The 23,437-nt window shown below is 43.0% G+C and overlaps 1 long non-coding RNA gene across 1 annotated transcript; it reads right to left on the reverse strand.

Moving 5' to 3' along the window:
* Positions 1-672: 672 nt before the first annotated feature.
* LOC124019370 lies at positions 673-23,437 on the reverse strand. Its single transcript, XR_006835767.1, has 3 exons — positions 23,303-23,437; positions 22,125-22,197; positions 673-1,309 (listed from the first exon to the last, which is right to left on the reverse strand). It is a non-coding gene; the product is annotated as an uncharacterized LOC124019370 (long non-coding RNA).

Consider the following 23,437-nt stretch of genomic DNA (forward strand, 5'->3'; position numbering starts at 1 on the left):
GGACAGCCTGTGTTAGAAGTAATGACCGTTTTGAGTTTTGTGTCTAGAGTTTTGAAACATGATTCCAAGGTTTTGAAATTAGTGCCAAAGTGACAGTTAAAAACTGTAACCTTTGAGTAGAGTCACAAAACGTTTTAATGATACAACTTTCCCTGTTTCCTACTATCTCCATCATACACTACTGTTCCAACGTCATCATGGGTCGAAGAAATGAATGTGTCACTTGTATTGATAGCTGCCTTTCATTGATTGATTGTGTGTGTGTGTGTGTGTGTGTGTGTGTCAGTTTGTTTGTATGCAAGTGTGGGTTTTTGTGTGTGTGTATGTATGTATGGGTGGGTGCATGTACATGTATGTGTGTGTGGGTGTATGAATCATTGTGTGTGTGTGTGTGTGTGTGTGTGTGTGTGTGTGTGTGTGTGTGTGTGTGTGTGTGTGTGTGTGTGTGTGTGTGTGTGTGTGTGTGTGTGTGTGTGTGTGTGTGTGTGTGTGTGTGTGTGTGTGTGTGTGTGTGTGTGTGTGTGTGTGTGTGTGCGTGCGTGTGTGAATGCATGTGTGTGCGTGTGTATGTGTGTCAAGCCGGCAGCTCAATAATGTGAGAGTTGTTGGCCACCTCTGCTTTGTCGTCACCATAAAAGCAGTTTGTCCAGAAACATGCAAACCACACCTCTATAGTTCCTCCTATGATTTACTGATCTCTGATTTCCCAAAAGAATGTACATGTTCTAATTGAGATAGTGGTTTTTAATTAAACCAGTTAAAGAGCTAAATCATATCAGATATATAGGGGCCAATATGGAATGTAGTATGTGGCTTTATGATGAGTCACCACTGTAGGTCTCTGAAACACAGGAGTACTCTGTGCAGCTCTGACCAGATCCTTTTGCACACACACAGATGGTCAGAGATGGAAAGGGATCTTGGTCACATTAAAATAGGATGACAAATACAATCTTAGACAAATACATCTAACCTACTATGAATCACTTTTATCCAAATGTTGTTTACAGTTCAGTCATTTAGCAGATGTTCTTATCCAGAGGGAGTTGTGTTTGACTGACTGAGAAGTGTTTGCTAATTGTATGGGTCATTCCTTAAATATCCCTCTATACTTCCTGTTTCTTCAAGATCAGAAGCACCATGATACAAACAACAATAAAAACAGTTACAAAGGCAATGATCTTCCATTGATGTTGTTGAATGAACTGGTCTGTGGCCACCTTCAGTTTCACTCCAACAGCGATTCCAATGACCAACGTCAAGAATCCAACAGTAACCACCATCGGCCCACAATCTGGCTTATCAGGAGCTGTGACACACATACACACCGAGTATTAATCATTAACAATCTGCTGCATTTTACAGTATTCAGCACATCTGTCATTTAATGATACTTGAAAGAATAAAAACAAAACAAGTGGTTATCTTTTACTTTGGCTTCAGGCATCTCTGTCAGCTTTATGTTCCCCATTCTGTTACACTACAATAGTAGAGTATCACTACTGTCCTCTATGATAGGGAATCTGTTACACTACAATAGTAGAGTATCACTGCTGAACTGTCCTCTATGATAGGGAAGCTGTTACACTACAATAGTAGAGTATCACTACTGTCCTCTATTATAGGGAAGCTGTTACACTACAATAGTAGAGTATCACTACTGAACTGTTCTCTATGACAGGGAAGCTGTTACACTACAATAGTAGAGTATCACTGCTGAACTGTCCTCTATGATAGGGAAGCTGTTACACTACAATAGTAGAGTATCACTGCTGAACTGTCCTCTATGATAGGGAAGCTGTTACACTACAATAGTAGAGTATCACTACTGTCCTCTATGATAGGGAATCTGTTACACTACAATAGTAGAGTATCACTGCTGAACTGTCCTCTATGATAGGGAAGCTGTTACACTACAATAGTAGAGTATCACTACTGTCCTCTATTATAGGGAAGCTGTTACACTACAATAGTAGAGTATCACTACTGAACTGTTCTCTATGACAGGGAAGCTGTTACACTACAATAGTAGAGTATCACTGCTGAACTGTCCTCTATGATAGGGAAGCTGTTACACTACAATAGTAGAGTATCACTACTGTCCTCTATTATAGGGAAGCTGTTACACTACAATAGTAGAGTATCACTACTGAACTGTTCTCTATGACAGGGAAGCTGTTACACTACAATAGTAGAGTATCACTGCTGAACTGTCCTCTATGATAGGGAAGCTGTTACACTACAATAGTAGAGTATCACTGCTGAACTGTCCTCTATGATAGGGAAGCTGTTACACTACAATAGTAGAGTATCACTACTGTCCTCTATGATAGGGAATCTGTTACACTACAATAGTAGAGTATCACTGCTGAACTGTCCTCTATGATAGGGAAGCTGTTACACTACAATAGTAGAGTATCACTACTGTCCTCTATTATAGGGAAGCTGTTACACTACAATAGTAGAGTATCACTACTGAACTGTTCTCTATGACAGGGAAGCTGTTACACTACAATAGTAGAGTATCACTGCTGAACTGTCCTCTATGATAGGGAAGCTGTTACACTACAATAGTAGAGTATCACTGCTGAACTGTCCTCTATGATAGGGAAGCTGTTACACTACAATAGTAGAGTATCACTACTGTCCTCTATGATAGGGAATCTGTTACACTACAATAGTAGAGTATCACTACTGTCCTCTATGATAGGGAATCTGTTACACTACAATAGTAGAGTATCACTGCTGAACTGTCCTCTATGATAGGGAAGCTGTTACACTACAATAGTAGAGTATCACTACTGTCCTCTATTATAGGGAAGCTCTTACACTACAATAGTAGAGTATCACTACTGAATTGTTCTCTATGACAGGGAAGCTGTTACACTACAATAGTAGAGTATCACTGCTGAACTGTCCTCTATGATAGGGAAGCTGTTACACTACAATAGTAGAGTATCACTGCTGAACTGTCCTCTATGATAGGGAAGCTGTTACACTACAATAGTAGAGTATCACTACTGAACTGTCCTCTATGATAGGGAAGCTGTTACACTACAATAGTAGAGTATCACTACTGAACTGTCCTCTATGATAGGGAAGCTGTTACACTAAATCAAATCAAATCAAATCAAATGTATTTATATAGCCCTTCGTACATCAGCTGATATCTCAAAGTGCTGTACAGAAACCCAGCCTAAAACCCCAAACAGCAAACAATGCAGGTGTAAAAGCACGGTGGCTAGGAAAAACTCCCTAGAAAGGCCAAAACCTAGGAAGAAACCTAGAGAGGAACCGGGCTATGTGGGGTGGCCAGTCCTCTTCTGGCTGTGCCGGGTAGAGATTATAACAGAACATGACCAAGATGTTCAAATGTTCATAAATGACCAGCATGGTCAAATAATAATAAGGCAGAACAGTTGAAACTGGAGCAGCAGCACAGTCAGGTGGACTGGGGACAGCAAGGAGCCATCATGTCAGGTAGTCCTGGGGCACGGTCCTAGGGCTCAGGTCCTCCGAGAGAGAGAAAGAAAGAGAGAATTAGAGAGAGCATATGTGGGGTGGCCAGTCCTCTTCTGGCTGTGCCGGGTGGAGATTATAACAGAACGTGGCCAAGATGTTCAAATGTTCATAAATGACCAGCATGGTTGAATAATAGTAAGGCAGAACAGTTGAAACTGGAGCAGGAGCATGGCCAGGTGGACTGGGGACAGCAAGGAGTCTCTCATGTCAGGTAGTCCTGGGACATGGTCCTAGGGCCCAGGCCAGTTGAAACTGGAGCAGCAGCATGGCCAGGTGGACTGGGGACAGCAAGGAGTCATCATGTCAGGTAGTCCTGGGGCATGGTTCTAGGGCTCAGGTCCTCCGAGAGAGAGAAAGAAAGAGAGAAGGAGAGAATTAGAGAACGCACACTTAGATTTACACAGGACACCGAATAGGACAGGAGAAGTACTCCAGATAAACAAACTGACCCTAGCCCCCCGACACATAAACTACTGCAGCATAAATACTGGAGGCTGAGACAGGAGGGGTCAGGAGACACTGTGGCCCCATCCGAGGACACCCCCGGACAGGGCCAAACAGGAAGGATATAACCCCACCCACTACAATAGTAGAGCATCACTACTGAACTGTCCTCTATGATAGGGAAGCTGTTACACTACAATAGTAGAGTATCACTGCTGAACTGTCCTCTATGATAGGGAAGCTGTTACACTACAATAGTAGAGTATCACTACTGAACTGTCCTCTATGATAGGGAAGCTGTTACACTACAATAGTAGAGTATCACTGCTGAACTGTCCTCTATGATAGGGAAGCTGTTACACTACAATAGTAGAGTATCACTACTGTCCTCTATTATAGGGAAGCTCTTACACTACAATAGTAGAGTATCACTACTGAACTGTTCTCTATGACAGGGAAGCTGTTACACTACAATAGTAGAGTATCACTGCTGAACTGTCCTCTATGATAGGGAAGCTGTTACACTACAATAGTAGAGTATCACTGCTGAACTGTCCTCTATGATAGGGAAGCTGTTACACTACAATAGTAGAGTATCACTACTGAACTGTCCTCTATGATAGGGAAGCTGTTACACTACAATAGTAGAGTATCACTACTGAACTGTCCTCTATGATAGGGAAGCTGTTACACTACAATAGTAGAGCATCACTACTGAACTGTTCTCTATGATAGGGAAGCTGTTACACTACAATAGTAGAGTATCACTACTGTCCTCTATGATAGGTTATCTGTTACACTACAATAGCAGAGTATCACTACTGTCCTCTATGATAGGGAAGCTGTTACACTACAATAGTAGAGCATCACTACTGAACTGTCCTCTATGATAGGGAATCTGTTACACTACAATAGTAGAGTATCACTACTGAACTGTTCTCTATGATAGGGAAGCTGTTACACTACAATAGTAGAGTATCACTACTGTCCTCTATGATAGGGAATCTGTTACACTACAATAGTGGAGTATCACTGCTGAACTGTCCTCTATGATAGGGAAGCTGTTACACTACAATAGTAGAGTATCACTACTGAACTGTCCTCTGAGGACTGAGGACCCAAAAGCGACTTGGCGAAAACAGAGTTTTTAATCCAGTAAGAAACTTTACAAAACAAAAAGCATAATACTACTCGTAAGAACAGACTGGAGACTTGATCGAGAACTGCAGGTTGCCTCGGGAAGGCACTTGAACCTAGCAGACTCAGACACCTGCTCACCACGCAGCATCTGAGGGAAACACGACACGACAGGGCAAAACATAGACACAGCACGGTGAATTATAGATAAGGATCCGACGGGGCAGGAACGGAAAACAAGGAGAGAAATAGGGACTCTAATCAGGGAAAAGGATCGGGAACAGGTGTGGGAAGACTAAATGATTGATTAGGGGAATAGGAACAGCTGGGAGCAGGAACGGAACGATAGAGAGAAGAGAGAGCGAGAGAGTGAGAGAGGGAGGGGGAGAGAGAGGGATAGAAAGAGGGAAAGAACCTAATAAGACCAGCAGAGGGAAACGAATAGAAGGGGAAGCACAGGGACAAGACATGATAATTAATGACAAAACATGACAGTACCCCCCACTCACCGAGCGCCTCCTGGCGCACTCGAGGAGGAACCCTGGCGGCAACGGAGGAAATCATCAATAAGCGAACGGTCCAGCACGTCCCGAGACGGAACCCAACTCCTCTCCTCAGGACCGTAACCCTCCCAATCCACTAAGTATTGGTGACCCCGTCCCGAGAACGCATGTCCATGATCTTACGTACCTTGTAAATAGGTGCGCTCTCGACAAGGACGGGAGGGGGGGGAGGGAAGACGAACGGGGTGCGAAGAAAGGGCTTGACACAGGAGACATGGAAGACAGGATGGACGCGACGAAGATGTCGCGGAAGAAGCAGTCGCACAGCGACAGGATTGACGACCTGGGAGACACGGAACGGACCAATGAACCGCGGAGTCCACTTACGAGAAGCTGTCGTAAGAGGAAGGTTGCGAGTGGAAAGTCACACTCTCTGGCCGCAACAATACCTTGGACTCTTAATCCTGCGTTTATTGGCGGCTCTCACAGTCTGTGCCCTGTAGCGGCAAAGTGCAGACCTCACCCTCCTCCAGGTGCGCTCACAACGTTGGACAAACGCTTGAGCGGAGGGAACGCTGGACTCGGCAAGCTGGGATGAGAACAGAGGAGGCTGGTAACCCAGACTACTCTGAAACGGAGATAACCCGGTAGCAGACGAAGGAAGCGAGTTGTGAGCGTATTCTGCCCAGGGGAGCTGTTCTGCCCAAGACGCAGGGTTTCTGAAAGAAAGGCTGCGTAGTATGCGACCAATCGTCTGATTGGCCCTCTCTGCTTGACCGTTAGACTGGGGATGAAACCCGGAAGAGAGACTGACGGACGCACCAATCAAACGACAGAACTCCCTCCAAAACTGTGACGTGAATTGCGGGCCTCTGTCTGAAACGGCGTCTAACGGGAGGCCATGAATTCTGAACACATTCTCGATAATGATTTGTGCCGTCTCCTTAGCGGAAGGAAGTTTAGCGAGGGGAATGAAATGTGCCGCCTTAGAGAACCTATCGACAACCGTAAGAATCACAGTCTTCCCCGCAGACAAAGGCAGACCGGTAATGAAGTCTAGGGCGATGTGAGACCATGGTCGAGAAGGAATGGGGAGCGGTCTGAGACGACCGGCAGGAGGAGAGTTACCCGACTTAGTCTGCGCGCAGTCCGAACAAGCAGCCACGAAACGGCGCGTGTCACGCTCCTGAGTCGGCCACCAAAAGCGCTGGCGAATAGACGCAAGAGTGACTCGAACACCGGGATGACCAGCTAACTTGGCAGAGTGAGCCCACTGAAGAACAGCCAGACGAGTGGAAACAGGAACGAAAAGGAGGTTACTAGGACAAGCGCGCGGCGACGCAGTGTGCGTGAGTGCTTGCTTAACCTGTCTTTCAATTCCCCAGACTGTCAACCCGACAACACGCCCATAAGGAAGAATCCCCTCGGGATCAGTAGAAGCCACAGAAGAACTAAACAGACGGGATAAGGCATCAGGCTTGGTGTTCTTGCTACCCGGACGGTAAGAAATCACAAACTCGAAACGAGCGAAAAACAACGCCCAACGAGCTTGACGGGCATTAAGTCGTTTGGCAGAACGGATGTACTCAAGGTTCTTATGGTCTGTCCAAACGACAAAAGGAACGGTCGCCCCCTCCAACCACTGTCGCCATTCGCCTAGGGCTAAGCGGATGGCGAGCAGTTCACGGTTACCCACATCATAGTTGCGCTCAGATGGCGACAGGCGATGAGAAAAATAAGCGCAAGGATGAACCTTATCGTCAGACTGGAAGCGCTGGGATAGAATGGCTCCCACGCCTACCTCTGAAGCGTCAACCTCGACAATGAATTGTCTAGTGACGTCAGGAGTAACGAGGATAGGAGCGGACGTAAAATGTTCTTTTAGAAGATCAAAAGCTCCCTGGGCGGAACCGGACCACTTAAAACACGTCTTGACAGAAGTAAGAGCTGTGAGAGGGGCAGCAACTTGACCGAAATTACGAATGAAACGCCGATAGAAATTAGCGAAACCTAAAAAAGCGCTGCAACTCGACACGTGACCTTGGAACGGGCCAATCACTGACAGCTTGGACCTTAGCGGAATCCATCTGAATGCCTTCAGCGGAAATAACGGAACCGAGAAAAGTAACGGAGGAGACATGAAAAGAGCACTTCTCAGCCTTTACGTAGAGACAATTCTCTAAAAGGCGCTGTAGAACACGTCGAACGTGCTGAACATGAATCTCGAGTGATGGTGAAAAAATCAGGATATCGTCAAGATAGACAAAAACAAAGATGTTCAGCATGTCTCTCAGAACATCATTAACTAATGCCTGAAAAACAGCTGGCGCATTGGCGAGACCAAACGGCAGAACCCGGTACTCAAAATGCCCTAACGGAGTGTTAAACGCCGTTTTCCACTCGTCCCCCTCTCTGATGCGCACGAGATGGTAAGCGTTACGAAGGTCCAACTTAGTAAAGCACCTGGCTCCCTGCAGAATCTCGAAGGCTGATGACATAAGGGGAAGCGGATAACGATTCTTAACCGTTATGTCATTCAGCCCTCGATAATCCACGCAGGGCGCAGAGTACCGTCCTTCTTCTTAACAAAAAGAACCCCGCCCCGGCCGGAGAGGAAGAAGGCACTATGGTACCGGCGTCAAGAGACACAGATAAATAATCCTCGAGAGCCTTACGTTCGGGAGCCGACAGAGAGTATAGTCTACCCCGAGGAGGAGTGGTCCCCGGAAGGAGATCAATACTACAATCATACGACCGGTGAGGAGGAAGGGAGTTGGCTCGGGACCGACTGAAGACCGTGCGCAGATCATGATATTCCTCCGGCACTCCTGTCAAATCGCCAGGTTCCTCCTGAGAAGTGGGGACAGAAGAAATGGGAGGGATGGCAGACATTAAGCACTTCACATGACAAGATACGTTCCAGGATAGGATAGAATTACAAGACCAATTAATAGAAGGATTATGACATACTAGCCAGGGATGACCCAAAACAACAGGTGTAAAAGGTGAACGAAAAATCAAAAAAGAAATAGTCTCACTGTGGTTACCAGATACTGTGAGAGTTAAAGGTAGTGTCTCAAATCTGATACTGGGAAGATGACTACCATCTAAGGCAAACATGGGCGTAGGCTTGTCTAACTGTCTGAAAGGAATGTTATGTTTCCGAACCCATGCTTCGTCCATGAAACAACCCTCAGCCCCAGAGTCAATCAAGGCACTGCATGTAGCACCCGAACCGGTCCAGCGTAGATGGACCGACATAGTAGTACAGGATCTAGATGAAGAGACCTGAGTAGTAGCGCTCACCAGTAGCCCTCCGCTTACTGATGGGCTCTGGCCTCTTACTGGACATGAATTAACAAAATGTCCATCAAATCCCAATAGAGGCACAGGCGGTTGGTGATCCTCCGTTCCCTCTCCTTAGTCGAGATGCGAATCCCTCCCAGCTGCATGGGCTCAGTCTCAGAGCCAGAGGAGGGAGATGGTTGCGATGCGGAGCAGGGAAACACCGTTGATGCGAGCTCTCTTCCACGAGCCTGGTGACGAAGATCTACCCGTCGTTCTATGCGGATGGCGAGAGCAATCAAAGAGTCCACACTGGAAGGAACCTCCCGAGAGAGAATCTCATCCTTGACCACTGTGTGGAGTCCCTCCAGAAAACGAGCGAGCAGCGCCGGCTCGTTCCAGTCACTAGAGGCAGCAAGAGTACGAAACTCTATAGAGTAATCCGTTATGGATCGATCACCTTGGCATAGGGAAGCCAGGGCCCTAGAAGCCTCCCCACCAAAAACTGAACGGTCAAAAACCCGAATCATCTCCTCTTTAAAGTTCTGGTAATTGTTAGAACAATCAGCCCTTGCCTCCCAGATAGCTGTGCCCCACTCTCGGGCCCGGCCAGTAAGGAGTGAAATGACGTAAGCAACCCGAGCTCTCTCACTAGAGTATGTGTTGGGTTGGAGAGAGAACACAATATCACACTGGGTGAGAAAGGAGCGGCACTCCGTGGGCTGCCCGGAGTAGCAAGGTGGGTTATTAACCCTAGGTTCCGGAGGCTCGGCAGGCCAGGAAGTAACAGGTGGCACGAGACGAAGACTCTGGAACTGTCCAGAGAGGTCGGAAACCTGAGCGGCCAGGTTCTCCACGGCATGGCGAGCAGCAGACAATTCCTGCTCGTGTCTGCCGAGCATGGCTCCTTGGATCTTGACGGCAGTGTTACGAGCCTCTGTAGTCGCTGGGTCCATTCCTTGGTCGGATCCTTCTGTTATGCAGGTGAATGAGGACCCAAAAGCGACTTGGCGAAAACAGAGTTTTTAATCCAGTAAGAAACTTTACAAAACAAAAAGCATAATACTACTCGTAAGAACAGACTGGAGACTTGATCGAGAACTGCAGGTTGCCTCGGGAAGGCACTTGAACCTAGCAGACTCAGACACCTGCTCACCACGCAGCATCTGAGGGAAACACGACACGACAGGGCAAAACATAGACACAGCACGGTGAATTATAGATAAGGATCCGACGGGGCAGGAACGGAAAACAAGGAGAGAAATAGGGACTCTAATCAGGGAAAAGGATCGGGAACAGGTGTGGGAAGACTAAATGATTGATTAGGGGAATAGGAACAGCTGGGAGCAGGAACGGAACGATAGAGAGAAGAGAGAGCGAGAGAGTGAGAGAGGGAGGGGGAGAGAGAGGGATAGAAAGAGGGAAAGAACCTAATAAGACCAGCAGAGGGAAACGAATAGAAGGGGAAGCACAGGGACAAGACATGATAATTAATGACAAAACATGACACTTACACTACAATAGTAGAGTATCACTACTGAACTGTTCTCTATGATAGGGAAGCTGTTACACTACAATAGTAGAGTATCACTGCTGAACTGTCCTCTATGATAGGGAAGCTGTTACACTACAATAGTAGAGTATCACTACTGTCCTCTATTATAGGGAAGCTCTTACACTACAATAGTAGAGTATCACTACTGAACTGTTCTCTATGATAGGGAAGCTGTTACACTACAATAGTAGAGTATCACTGCTGAACTGTCCTCTATGATAGGGAAGCTGTTACACTACAATAGTAGAGTATCACTACTGAACTGTCCTCTATGATAGGGAAGCTGTTACACTACAATAGTAGAGTATCACTACTGAACTGTCCTCTATGATAGGGAAGCTGTTACACTACAATAGTAGAGTATCACTACTGTCCTCTATGATAGGGAAGCTGTTACACTACAATAGTAGAGCATCACTACTGAACTGTCCTCTATGATAGGGAATCTGTTACACTACAATAGTAGAGTATCACTACTGAACTGTTCTCTATGATAGGGAAGCTGTTACACTACAATAGTAGAGTATCACTACTGTCCTCTATGATAGGGAATCTGTTACACTACAATAGTAGAGTATCACTGCTGAACTGTCCTCTATGATAGGGAAGCTGTTACACTACAATAGTAGAGTATCACTACTGAACTGTCCTCTATGATAGGGAAGCTGTTACACTACAATAGTAGAGTATCACTGCTGAACTGTCCTCTATGATAGGGAAGCTGTTACACTACAATAGTAGAGTATCACTACTGAACTGTCCTCTATGATAGGGAAGCTGTTACACTACAATAGTAGAGCATCACTACTGAACTGTTCTCTATGATATGGAAGCTGTTACACTACAATAGTAGAGTATCACTGCTGAACTGTCCTCTATGATAGGGAAGCTGTTACACTACAATAGTAGAGTATCACTGCTGAACTGTCCTCTATGATAGGGAAGCTGTTACACTACAATAGTAGAGTATCACTACTGAACTGTCCTCTATGATAGGGAAGCTGTTACACTACAATAGTAGAGCATCACTACTGAACTGTTCTCTATGATAGGGAAGCTGTTACACTACAATAGTAGAGTATCACTACTGAACTGTCCTCTATGATAGGGAAGCTGTTACACTACAATAGTAGAGTATCACTACTGAACTGTCCTCTTCTCTATGATAGGAAGCTGTTACACTACAATAGTAGAGTATCACTACTGAACTGTCCTCTTCTCTATGATAGGGAAGCTGTTACACTACAATAGTAGAGTATCACTACTGAACTGTCCTCTATGATAGGGAAGCTGTTACACTACAATAGTAGAGCATCACTACTGAACTGTCCTCTATGATAGGGAAGCTGTTACACTACAATAGTAGAGCATCACTACTGAACTGTCCTCTATGATAGGGAAGCTGTTACACTACAATAGTAGAGTATCACTACTGAACTGTCCTCTATGATAGGGAAGCTGTTACACTACAATAGTAGAGTATCACTACTGAACTGTCCTCTATGATAGGGAAGCTGTTACACTACAATAGTAGAGTATCACTACTGAACTGTCCTCTATGATAGGGAAGCTGTTACACTACAATAGTAGAGTATCACTGCTGAACTGTCCTCTATGATAGGGAAGCTGTTACACTACAATAGTAGAGTATCACTACTGAACTGTCCTCTATGATAGGGAAGCTGTTACACTACAATAGTAGAGCATCACTACTGAACTGTTCTCTATGATAGGGAAGCTGTTACACTACAATAGTAGAGTATCACTACTGAAATGTCCTCTATGATAGGGAAGCTGTTACACTACAATAGTAGAGTATCACCACTGAACTGTCCTCTATGATAGGGAAGCTGTTACACTACAATAGTAGAGTATCACTACTGAACTGTCCTCTATGATAGGGAAGCTGTTACACTACAATAGTAGAGTATCACTACTGAACTGTCCTCTATGATAGGGAAGCTGTTACACTACAATAGTAGAGTATCACTACTGAACTGTCCTCTATGATAGGGAAGCTGTTACACTACAATAGTAGAGTATCACTACTGAACTGTCCTCTACGATAGGGAAGCTGTTACACTACAATAGTAGAGTATCACTACTGAACTGTCCTCTATGATAGGGAAGCTGTTACACTACAATAGTAGAGTATCACCACTGAACTGTCCTCTATGATAGGGAAGCTGTTACACTACAATAGTAGAGTATCACTACTGAACTGTCCTCTATGATAGGGAAGCTGTTACACTACAATAGTAGAGTATCACTACTGAACTGTCCTCTATGATAGGGAAGCTGTTACACTACAATAGTAGAGTATCACTACTGAACTGTCCTCTATGATAGGGAAGCTGTTACACTACAATAGTAGAGTATCACTACTGAACTGTCCTCTACGATAGGGAAGCTGTTACACTACAATAGTAGAGTATCACTACTGAACTGTCCTCTATGATAGGGAAGCTGTTACACTACAATAGTAGAGTATCACTGCTGAACTGTCCTCTATGATAGGGAAGCTGTTACACTACAATAGTAGAGTATCACTTACTGTCCTCTATTATAGGGAAGCTCTTACACTACAATAGCAGAGTATCACTACTGAACTGTTCTCTATGATAGGGAAGCTGTTACACTACAATAGTAGAGTATCACTGCTGAACTGTCCTCTATGATAGGGAAGCTGTTACACTACAATAGTAGAGTATCACGACTGAACTGTCCTCTATGATAGGGAAGCTGTTACACTACAATAGTAGAGTATCACTGCTGAACTGTCCTCTATGATAGGGAAGCTGTTACACTACAATAGTAGAGTATCACTACTGAACTGTCCTCTATGATAGGGAAGCTGTTACACTACAATAGTAGAGTATCACTGCTGAACTGTCCTCTATGATAGGGAAGCTGTTACACTACAATAGTAGAGTATCACTACTGAACTGTCCTCTATGATAGGGAAGCTGTTACACTACAATAGTAGAGTATCACTACTGAACTGTCCTCTATGATAGGGAAGCTGTTACACTACAATAGTAGAGTATCACTACTGAACTGTTCTGTATGATAGGGAAGCTGTTACACTACAATAGTAGAGTATCACTACTGAACTGTCCTCTATGATAGGGAAGCTGTTACACTACAATAGTAGAGCATCACTACTGAACTGTCCTCTATGATAGGGAAGCTGTTACACTATAATAGTAGAGCATCACTACTGAACTGTTCTCTATGATAGGGAAGCTGTTACACTACAATAGTAGAGCATCACTACTGAACTGTTCTCTATGATAGGGAAGCTGTTACACTACAATAGTAGAGTATCACTACTGAACTGTCCTCTATGATAGGGAAGCTGTTACACTACAATAGTAGAGCATCACTACTGAACTGTTCTCTATGATAGGGAAGCTGTTACACTACAATAGTAGAGCATCACTACTGAACTGTTCTCTATGATAGGGAAGCTGTTACACTACAATAGTAGAGCATCACTACTGAACTGTTCTCTATGATAGGGAAGCTGTTACACTACAATAGTAGAGTATCACTACTGAACTGTCCTCTTCTCTATGATAGGGAAGCTGTTACACTACAATAGTAGAGCATCACTACTGAACTGTTCTCTATGATAGGGAGGCTGTTACACTACAATAGTAGAGTATCACTACTGAACTGTCCTATTCTCTATGATAGGGAAGCTGTTACACTACAATAGTAGAGTATCACTACTGAACTGTCCTCTATGATAGGGAAGCTGTTACACTACAATAGTAGAGTATCACTACTGAACTGTCCTCTATGATAGGGAAGCTGTTACACTACAATAGTAGAGCATCACTACTGAACTGTTCTCTATGATAGGGAAGCTGTTACACTACAATAGTAGAGTATCACTACTGAACTGTCCTCTTCTCTATGATAGGGAAGCTGTTACACTACAATAGTAGAGTATCACTACTGAAATGTCCTCTATGATAGGGAAGCTGTTACACTACAATAGTAGAGCATGACTACTGAACTGTTCTCTATGATAGGGAAGCTGTTACACTACAATAGTAGAGTATCACTACTGAACTGTCCTCTTCTCTATGATAGGGAAGCTGTTACACTACAATAGTAGAGTATCACTACTGTCCTCTATTATAGGGAAGCTCTTACACTACAATAGTAGAGTATCACTACTGAACTGTTCTCTATGATAGGGAAGCTGTTACACTACAATAGTAGAGTATCACTGCTGAACTGTCCTCTATGATAGGGAAGCTGTTACACTACAATAGTAGAGTATCACTACTGAACTGTCCTCTATGATAGGGAAGCTGTTACACTACAATAGTAGAGTATCACTACTGAACTGTCCTCTATGATAGGGAAGCTGTTACACTACAATAGTAGAGTATCACTACTGTCCTCTATGATAGGGAAGCTGTTACACTACAATAGTAGAGCATCACTACTGAACTGTCCTCTATGATAGGGAATCTGTTACACTACAATAGTAGAGTATCACTACTGAACTGTTCTCTATGATAGGGAAGCTGTTACACTACAATAGTAGAGTATCACTACTGTCCTCTATGATAGGGAATCTGTTACACTACAATAGTAGAGTATCACTGCTGAACTGTCCTCTATGATAGGGAAGCTGTTACACTACAATAGTAGAGTATCACTACTGAACTGTCCTCTATGATAGGGAAGCTGTTACACTACAATAGTAGAGTATCACTGCTGAACTGTCCTCTATGATAGGGAAGCTGTTACACTACAATAGTAGAGTATCACTACTGAACTGTCCTCTATGATAGGGAAGCTGTTACACTACAATAGTAGAGCATCACTACTGAACTGTTCTCTATGATATGGAAGCTGTTACACTACAATAGTAGAGTATCACTGCTGAACTGTCCTCTATGATAGGGAAGCTGTTACACTACAATAGTAGAGTATCACTGCTGAACTGTCCTCTATGATAGGGAAGCTGTTACACTACAATAGTAGAGTATCACTACTGAACTGTCCTCTATGATAGGGAAGCTGTTACACTACAATAGTAGAGCATCACTACTGAACTGTTCTCTATGATAGGGAAGCTGTTACACTACAATAGTAGAGTATCACTACTGAACTGTCCTCTATGATAGGGAAGCTGTTACACTACAATAGTAGAGTATCACTACTGAACTGTCCTCTTCTCTATGATAGGGAAGCTGTTACACTACAATAGTAGAGTATCACTACTGAACTGTCCTCTTCTCTATGATAGGGAAGCTGTTACACTACAATAGTAGAGTATCACTACTGAACTGTCCTCTATGATAGGGAAGCTGTTACACTACAATAGTAGAGCATCACTACTGAACTGTCCTCTATGATAGGGAAGCTGTTACACTACAATAGTAGAGCATCACTACTGAACTGTCCTCTATGATAGGGAAGCTGTTACACTACAATAGTAGAGTATCACTACTGAACTGTCCTCTATGATAGGGAAGCTGTTACACTACAATAGTAGAGTATCACTACTGAACTGTCCTCTATGATAGGGAAGCTGTTACACTACAATAGTAGAGTATCACTACTGAACTGTCCTCTATGATAGGGAAGCTGTTACACTACAATAGTAGAGTATCACTGCTGAACTGTCCTCTATGATAGGGAAGCTGTTACACTACAATAGTAGAGTATCACTACTGAACTGTCCTCTATGATAGGGAAGCTGTTACACTACAATAGTAGAGCATCACTACTGAACTGTTCTCTATGATAGGGAAGCTGTTACACTACAATAGTAGAGTATCACTACTGAACTGTCCTCTATGATAGGGAAGCTGTTACACTACAATAGTAGAGTATCACCACTGAACTGTCCTCTATGATAGGGAAGCTGTTACACTACAATAGTAGAGTATCACTACTGAACTGTCCTCTATGATAGGGAAGCTGTTACACTACAATAGTAGAGTATCACTACTGAACTGTCCTCTATGATAGGGAAGCTGTTACACTACAATAGTAGAGTATCACTACTGAACTGTCCTCTATGATAGGGAAGCTGTTACACTACAATAGTAGAGTATCACTACTGAACTGTCCTCTACGATAGGGAAGCTGTTACACTACAATAGTAGAGTATCACTACTGAACTGTCCTCTATGATAGGGAAGCTGTTACACTACAATAGTAGAGTATCACCACTGAACTGTCCTCTATGATAGGGAAGCTGTTACACTACAATAGTAGAGTATCACTACTGAACTGTCCTCTATGATAGGGAAGCTGTTACACTACAATAGTAGAGTATCACTACTGAACTGTCCTCTATGATAGGGAAGCTGTTACACTACAATAGTAGAGTATCACTACTGAACTGTCCTCTATGATAGGGAAGCTGTTACACTACAATAGTAGAGTATCACTACTGAACTGTCCTCTACGATAGGGAAGCTGTTACACTACAATAGTAGAGTATCACTACTGAACTGTCCTCTATGATAGGGAAGCTGTTACACTACAATAGTAGAGTATCACTGCTGAACTGTCCTCTATGATAGGAAGCTGTTACACTACAATAGTAGAGTATCACTTACTGTCCTCTATTATAGGAAGCTCTTACACTACAATAGCAGAGTATCACTACTGAACTGTTCTCTATGATAGGGAAGCTGTTACACTACAATAGTAGAGTATCACTGCTGAACTGTCCTCTATGATAGGGAAGCTGTTACACTACAATAGTAGAGTATCACGACTGAACTGTCCTCTATGATAGGGAAGCTGTTACACTACAATAGTAGAGTATCACTGCTGAACTGTCCTCTATGATAGGGAAGCTGTTACACTACAATAGTAGAGTATCACTACTGAACTGTCCTCTATGATAGGGAAGCTGTTACACTACAATAGTAGAGTATCACTGCTGAACTGTCCTCTATGATAGGGAAGCTGTTACACTACAATAGTAGAGTATCACTACTGAACTGTCCTCTATGATAGGGAAGCTGTTACACTACAATAGTAGAGTATCACTACTGAACTGTTCTCTATGATAGGGAAGCTGTTACACTACAATAGTAGAGTATCACTACTGAACTGTCCTCTATGATAGGGAAGCTGTTACACTACAATAGTAGAGTATCACTACTGAACTGTCCTCTATGATAGGGAAGCTGTTACACTACAATAGTAGAGTATCACTACTGAACTGTCCTCTTCTCTATGATAGGGAAGCTGTTACACTACAATAGTAGAGTATCACTACTGAACTGTCCTCTATGATAGGGAAGCTGTTACACTACAATAGTAGAGCATCACTACTGAACTGTCCTCTATGATAGGGAAGCTGTTACACTACAATAGTAGAGCATCACTACTGAACTGTCCTCTATGATAGGGAAGCTGTTACACTACAATAGTAGAGTATCACTACTGAACTGTCCTCTATGATAGGGAAGCTGTTACACTACAATAGTAGAGTATCACTACTGAACTGTCCTCTATGATAGGGAAGCTGTTACACTACAATAGTAGAGTATCACTACTGAACTGTCCTCTATGATAGGGAAGCTGTTACACTACAATAGTAGAGTATCACTGCTGAACTGTCCTCTATGATAGGGAAGCTGTTACACTACAATAGTAGAGTATCACTACTGAACTGTCCTCTATGATAGGGAAGCTGTTACACTACAATAGTAGAGCATCACTACTGAACTGTTCTCTATGATAGGGAAGCTGTTACACTACAATAGTAGAGTATCACTACTGAACTGTCCTCTATGATAGGGAAGCTGTTACACTACAATAGTAGAGTATCACCACTGAACTGTCCTCTATGATAGGGAAGCTGTTACACTACAATAGTAGAGTATCACTACTGAACTGTCCTCTATGATAGGGAAGCTGTTACACTACAATAGTAGAGTATCACTACTGAACTGTCCTCTATGATAGGGAAGCTGTTACACTACAATAGTAGAGTATCACTACTGAACTGTCCTCTATGATAGGGAAGCTGTTACACTACAATAGTAGAGTATCACTACTGAACTGTCCTCTACGATAGGGAAGCTGTTACACTACAATAGTAGAGTATCACTACTGAACTGTCCTCTATGATAGGGAAGCTGTTACACTACAATAGTAGAGTATCACCACTGAACTGTCCTCTATGATAGGGAAGCTGTTACACTACAATAGTAGAGTATCACTACTGAACTGTCCTCTATGATAGGGAAGCTGTTACACTACAATAGTAGAGTATCACTACTGAACTGTCCTCTATGATAGGGAAGCTGTTACACTACAATAGTAGAGTATCACTACTGAACTGTCCTCTATGATAGGGAAGCTGTTACACTACAATAGTAGAGTATCACTACTGAACTGTCCTCTACGATAGGGAAGCTGTTACACTACAATAGTAGAGTATCACTACTGAACTGTCCTCTATGATAGGGAAGCTGTTACACTACAATAGTAGAGTATCACTGCTGAACTGTCCTCTATGATAGGGAAGCTGTTACACTACAATAGTAGAGTATCACTTACTGTCCTCTATTATAGGAAGCTCTTACACTACAATAGCAGAGTATCACTACTGAACTGTTCTCTATGATAGGGAAGCTGTTACACTACAATAGTAGAGTATCACTGCTGAACTGTCCTCTATGATAGGGAAGCTGTTACACTACAATAGTAGAGTATCACGACTGAACTGTCCTCTATGATAGGGAAGCTGTTACACTACAATAGTAGAGTATCACTGCTGAACTGTCCTCTATGATAGGGAAGCTGTTACACTACAATAGTAGAGTATCACTACTGAACTGTCCTCTATGATAGGGAAGCTGTTACACTACAATAGTAGAGTATCACTGCTGAACTGTCCTCTATGATAGGGAAGCTGTTACACTACAATAGTAGAGTATCACTACTGAACTGTCCTCTATGATAGGGAAGCTGTTACACTACAATAGTAGAGTATCACTACTGAACTGTCCTCTATGATAGGGAAGCTGTTACACTACAATAGTAGAGTATCACTACTGAACTGTTCTGTATGATAGGGAAGCTGTTACACTACAATAGTAGAGTATCACTACTGAACTGTCCTCTATGATAGGGAAGCTGTTACACTACAATAGTAGAGCATCACTACTGAACTGTCCTCTATGATAGGGAAGCTGTTACACTATAATAGTAGAGCATCACTACTGAACTGTTCTCTATGATAGGGAAGCTGTTACACTACAATAGTAGAGCATCACTACTGAACTGTTCTCTATGATAGGGAAGCTGTTACACTACAATAGTAGAGTATCACTACTGAACTGTCCTCTATGATAGGGAAGCTGTTACACTACAATAGTAGAGCATCACTACTGAACTGTTCTCTATGATAGGAAGCTGTTACACTACAATAGTAGAGCATCACTACTGAACTGTTCTCTATGATAGGGAAGCTGTTACACTACAATAGTAGAGTATCACTACTGAACTGTCCTCTTCTCTATGATAGGGAAGCTGTTACACTACAATAGTAGAGCATCACTACTGAACTGTTCTCTATGATAGGGAGGCTGTTACACTACAATAGTAGAGTATCACTACTGAACTGTCCTATTCTCTATGATAGGGAAGCTGTTACACTACAATAGTAGAGTATCACTACTGAACTGTCCTCTATGATAGGGAAGCTGTTACACTACAATAGTAGAGTATCACTACTGAACTGTCCTCTATGATAGGGAAGCTGTTACACTACAATAGTAGAGCATCACTACTGAACTGTTCTCTATGATAGGGAAGCTGTTACACTACAATAGTAGAGTATCACTACTGAACTGTCCTCTTCTCTATGATAGGGAAGCTGTTACACTACAATAGTAGAGTATCACTACTGAAATGTCCTCTATGATAGGGAAGCTGTTACACTACAATAGTAGAGCATGACTACTGAACTGTTCTCTATGATAGGGAAGCTGTTACACTACAATAGTAGAGTATCACTACTGAACTGTCCTCTTCTCTATGATAGGGAAGCTGTTACACTACAATGGTAGAGTATCACTACTGAACTGTCCTCTATGATAGGGAAGCTGTTACACTACAATAGTAGAGTATCACTACTGAACTGTCCTCTTCTCTATGATAGGGTAGCTGTTACACTACAATAGTAGAGTATCACTACTGAACTATCCTCTATGATAGGGAAGCTGTTAGACTACAATAGTAGAGCATCACTACTGAACTGTCCTCTCCTATAGGAGAGGGAAGTCTGGGTTTTAATCACGGTAAAGCATCACTACTGAACTGTCCTCTCCTATAGGAGAGGGATGTCTGGGTTTTAATCACAGTAAAGCATCACTACTGAACTGTCCTCTCCTATAGGAGAGGGAAGTCTGGGTTTTAATCACGGTAACGCATCACTACTGAACTGTCCTCTCCTATAGGAGAGGGAAGTCTGGGTTTTAATCACGGTAAAGCATCACTACTGAACTGTCCTCTCCTATAGGAGAGGGACGTCTGGGTTTTAATCACGGTAACGCATCACTACTGAACTGTCCTCTCCTATAGGAGAGGGAAGTCTGGGTTTTAATCACGGTAAAGCATCACTACTGAACTGTCCTCTCCTATAGGAGAGGGATGTCTGGGTTTTAATCACGGTAAAGCATCACTACTGAACTGTCCTCTCCTATAGGAGAGGGAAGTCTGGGTTTTAATCACGGTAACGCATCACTACTGAACTGTTCTCTCCTATAGGAGAGGGAAGTCTGGGTTTTAATCACGGTAAAGCATCACTACTGAACTGTCCTCTCCTATAGGAGAGGGAAGTCTGGGTTTTAATCACGGTAAAGCATCACTACTGAACTGTCCTCTCCTATAGGAGAGGGAAGTTAGGGTTTTAATCACGGTAAAGCATCACTACTGAACTGTCCTCTCCTATAGGAGAGGGAAGTTAGGGTTTTAATCACGGTAAAGCATCACTACTGAACTGTTCTCTCCTATAGGAGAGGGAAGTCTGGGTTTTAATCACGGTAAAGCATCACTACTGAACTGTCCTCTCCTATAGGAGAGGGAAGTCTGGGTTTTAATCACGGTAAAGCATCACTACTGAACTGTTCTCTCCTATAGGAGAGGGAAGTCTGGGTTTTAATCACGGTAAAGCATCACTACTGAACTGTTCTCTCCTATAGGAGAGGGAAGTCTGGGTTTTAATCACGGTAAAGCATCACTACTGAACTGTTCTCTCCTATAGGAGAGGGAAGTCTGGGTTTTAATCACGGTAAAGCATCACTACTGAACTGTTCTCTCCTATAGGAGAGGGAAGTCTGGGTTTTAATCACGGTAAAGCATCACTACTGAACTGTCCTCTCCTATAGGAGAGGGAAGTCTGGGTTTTAATCACGGTAAAGCATCACTACTGAACTGTCCTCTCCTATAGGAGAGGGAAGTCTGGGTTTTAATCACGGTAAAGCATCACTACTGAACTGTCCTCTCCTATAGGAGAGGGAAGTCTGGGTTTTAATCACGGTAAAGCATCAGTACTGAACTGTCCTCTCCTATAGGAGAGGGAAGTCTGGGTTTTAATCACGGTAAAGCATCACTACTGAACTGTCCTCTCCTATAGGAGAGGGAAGTCTGGGTTTTAATCACGGTAAAGCACTCACCTGAAGTCATCATTTTGTTGTACTTTCCTCTGTTGTTTATCCTGAACTCAATTAAACTCAATGAAGAGGGTGTCTACAATAAAGCATAGAAATTAGACAATGAGGTGATGTTGTTTACCAGTTAAACAATGAACATAGAACAGAATAATCATAGAAAATAGAACATAATAAACATAGATCATAGAGAAGAATAAACATAGAACATAGAACAGAATAATCATAGAAAATAGAACAGAATAAACAGATCACAGAGAAGAATAAACATAGAACATAATAAACACAGAACATAATTAACATGGAACAGAATTAACACAGGACAGAGAAGAATAAACAGAACAGAATAAACATAGAACAGAATAAACATAGAACATGCAACATAATAAACATAGAACAGAATAAACATAGAACATGCAACATAATAAACATAGAACACAATAACATGTTAAACAGAACAGACTGTTTCACAATAAACAACGAGTCTATTGATTCACCGTTGCTTCAATCTAAGTAACATAATAAAAAAATCCCCATTAAAGTCCATCAGTTTAAATTAAAGATACTGTATGTGTTGTTTTGCATGGACTGCTTCTCCATCTCAACACTGCAGAACATACGCACATCCAGGCACTTTCCGCGGGCATTGGAGTTGTAGCCAAATTCCTGGAAATGTGTGCCGCGTTTCCCTTTCTGTTTTCCACTGCTTCTCAATCTACCAAATCTGCCGATATCGGACTTCAGCATCTGCGGTGGAGGAAGGTGGCCGAGATACAGCGATAGTCGCCAGACCACGAGGCATCGCGAAAACCGGTCTTCTCACTAAAACGGCTGTAGCGTCCGAACGGTTTGGCCTACAAAAAGATGTTCTTCGTTTTGCTCTACGACCCCACAAGTGTTATGAGACGCGTCTGAAGTCAGTACCGCCGATGTGCCAACTTCTGTCTGTAGCGTCTGAATGGTTTGGACTACAAACTAATATGACTCCACTATGGAAAGGGGAGATTCTCACAAGCACGATGGTATGTGACGGGACTCATCTGAAGTAGCTGGTACCATTTTTAAAAAATGAATGGAAGTATGTAGCAGTACTTGGGACGTTAACGTGTATCCTATCATACACATTGTTCAGGTGTCCCCGATTCAAATAGATTTTTCAGAAAACTAAACCATTCAACACCTACCTGTGACTTTGTCCTGTCTGTCTCTGCTGCCTCCGTTGATGATATTGTGATGCTGAGGATTTAAGTTTCATTTTCCCTGACCTGAAACCAAGATGAGAGGCACCACCCCCATTCATAGTTCACTACTGCTTAGTG

The sequence above is a fragment of the Oncorhynchus gorbuscha genome, unplaced genomic scaffold (genome assembly GCF_021184085.1).
Source record: "Oncorhynchus gorbuscha isolate QuinsamMale2020 ecotype Even-year unplaced genomic scaffold, OgorEven_v1.0 Un_scaffold_824, whole genome shotgun sequence".
Classification (NCBI taxonomy): Eukaryota; Metazoa; Chordata; class Actinopteri; order Salmoniformes; family Salmonidae; genus Oncorhynchus; species Oncorhynchus gorbuscha.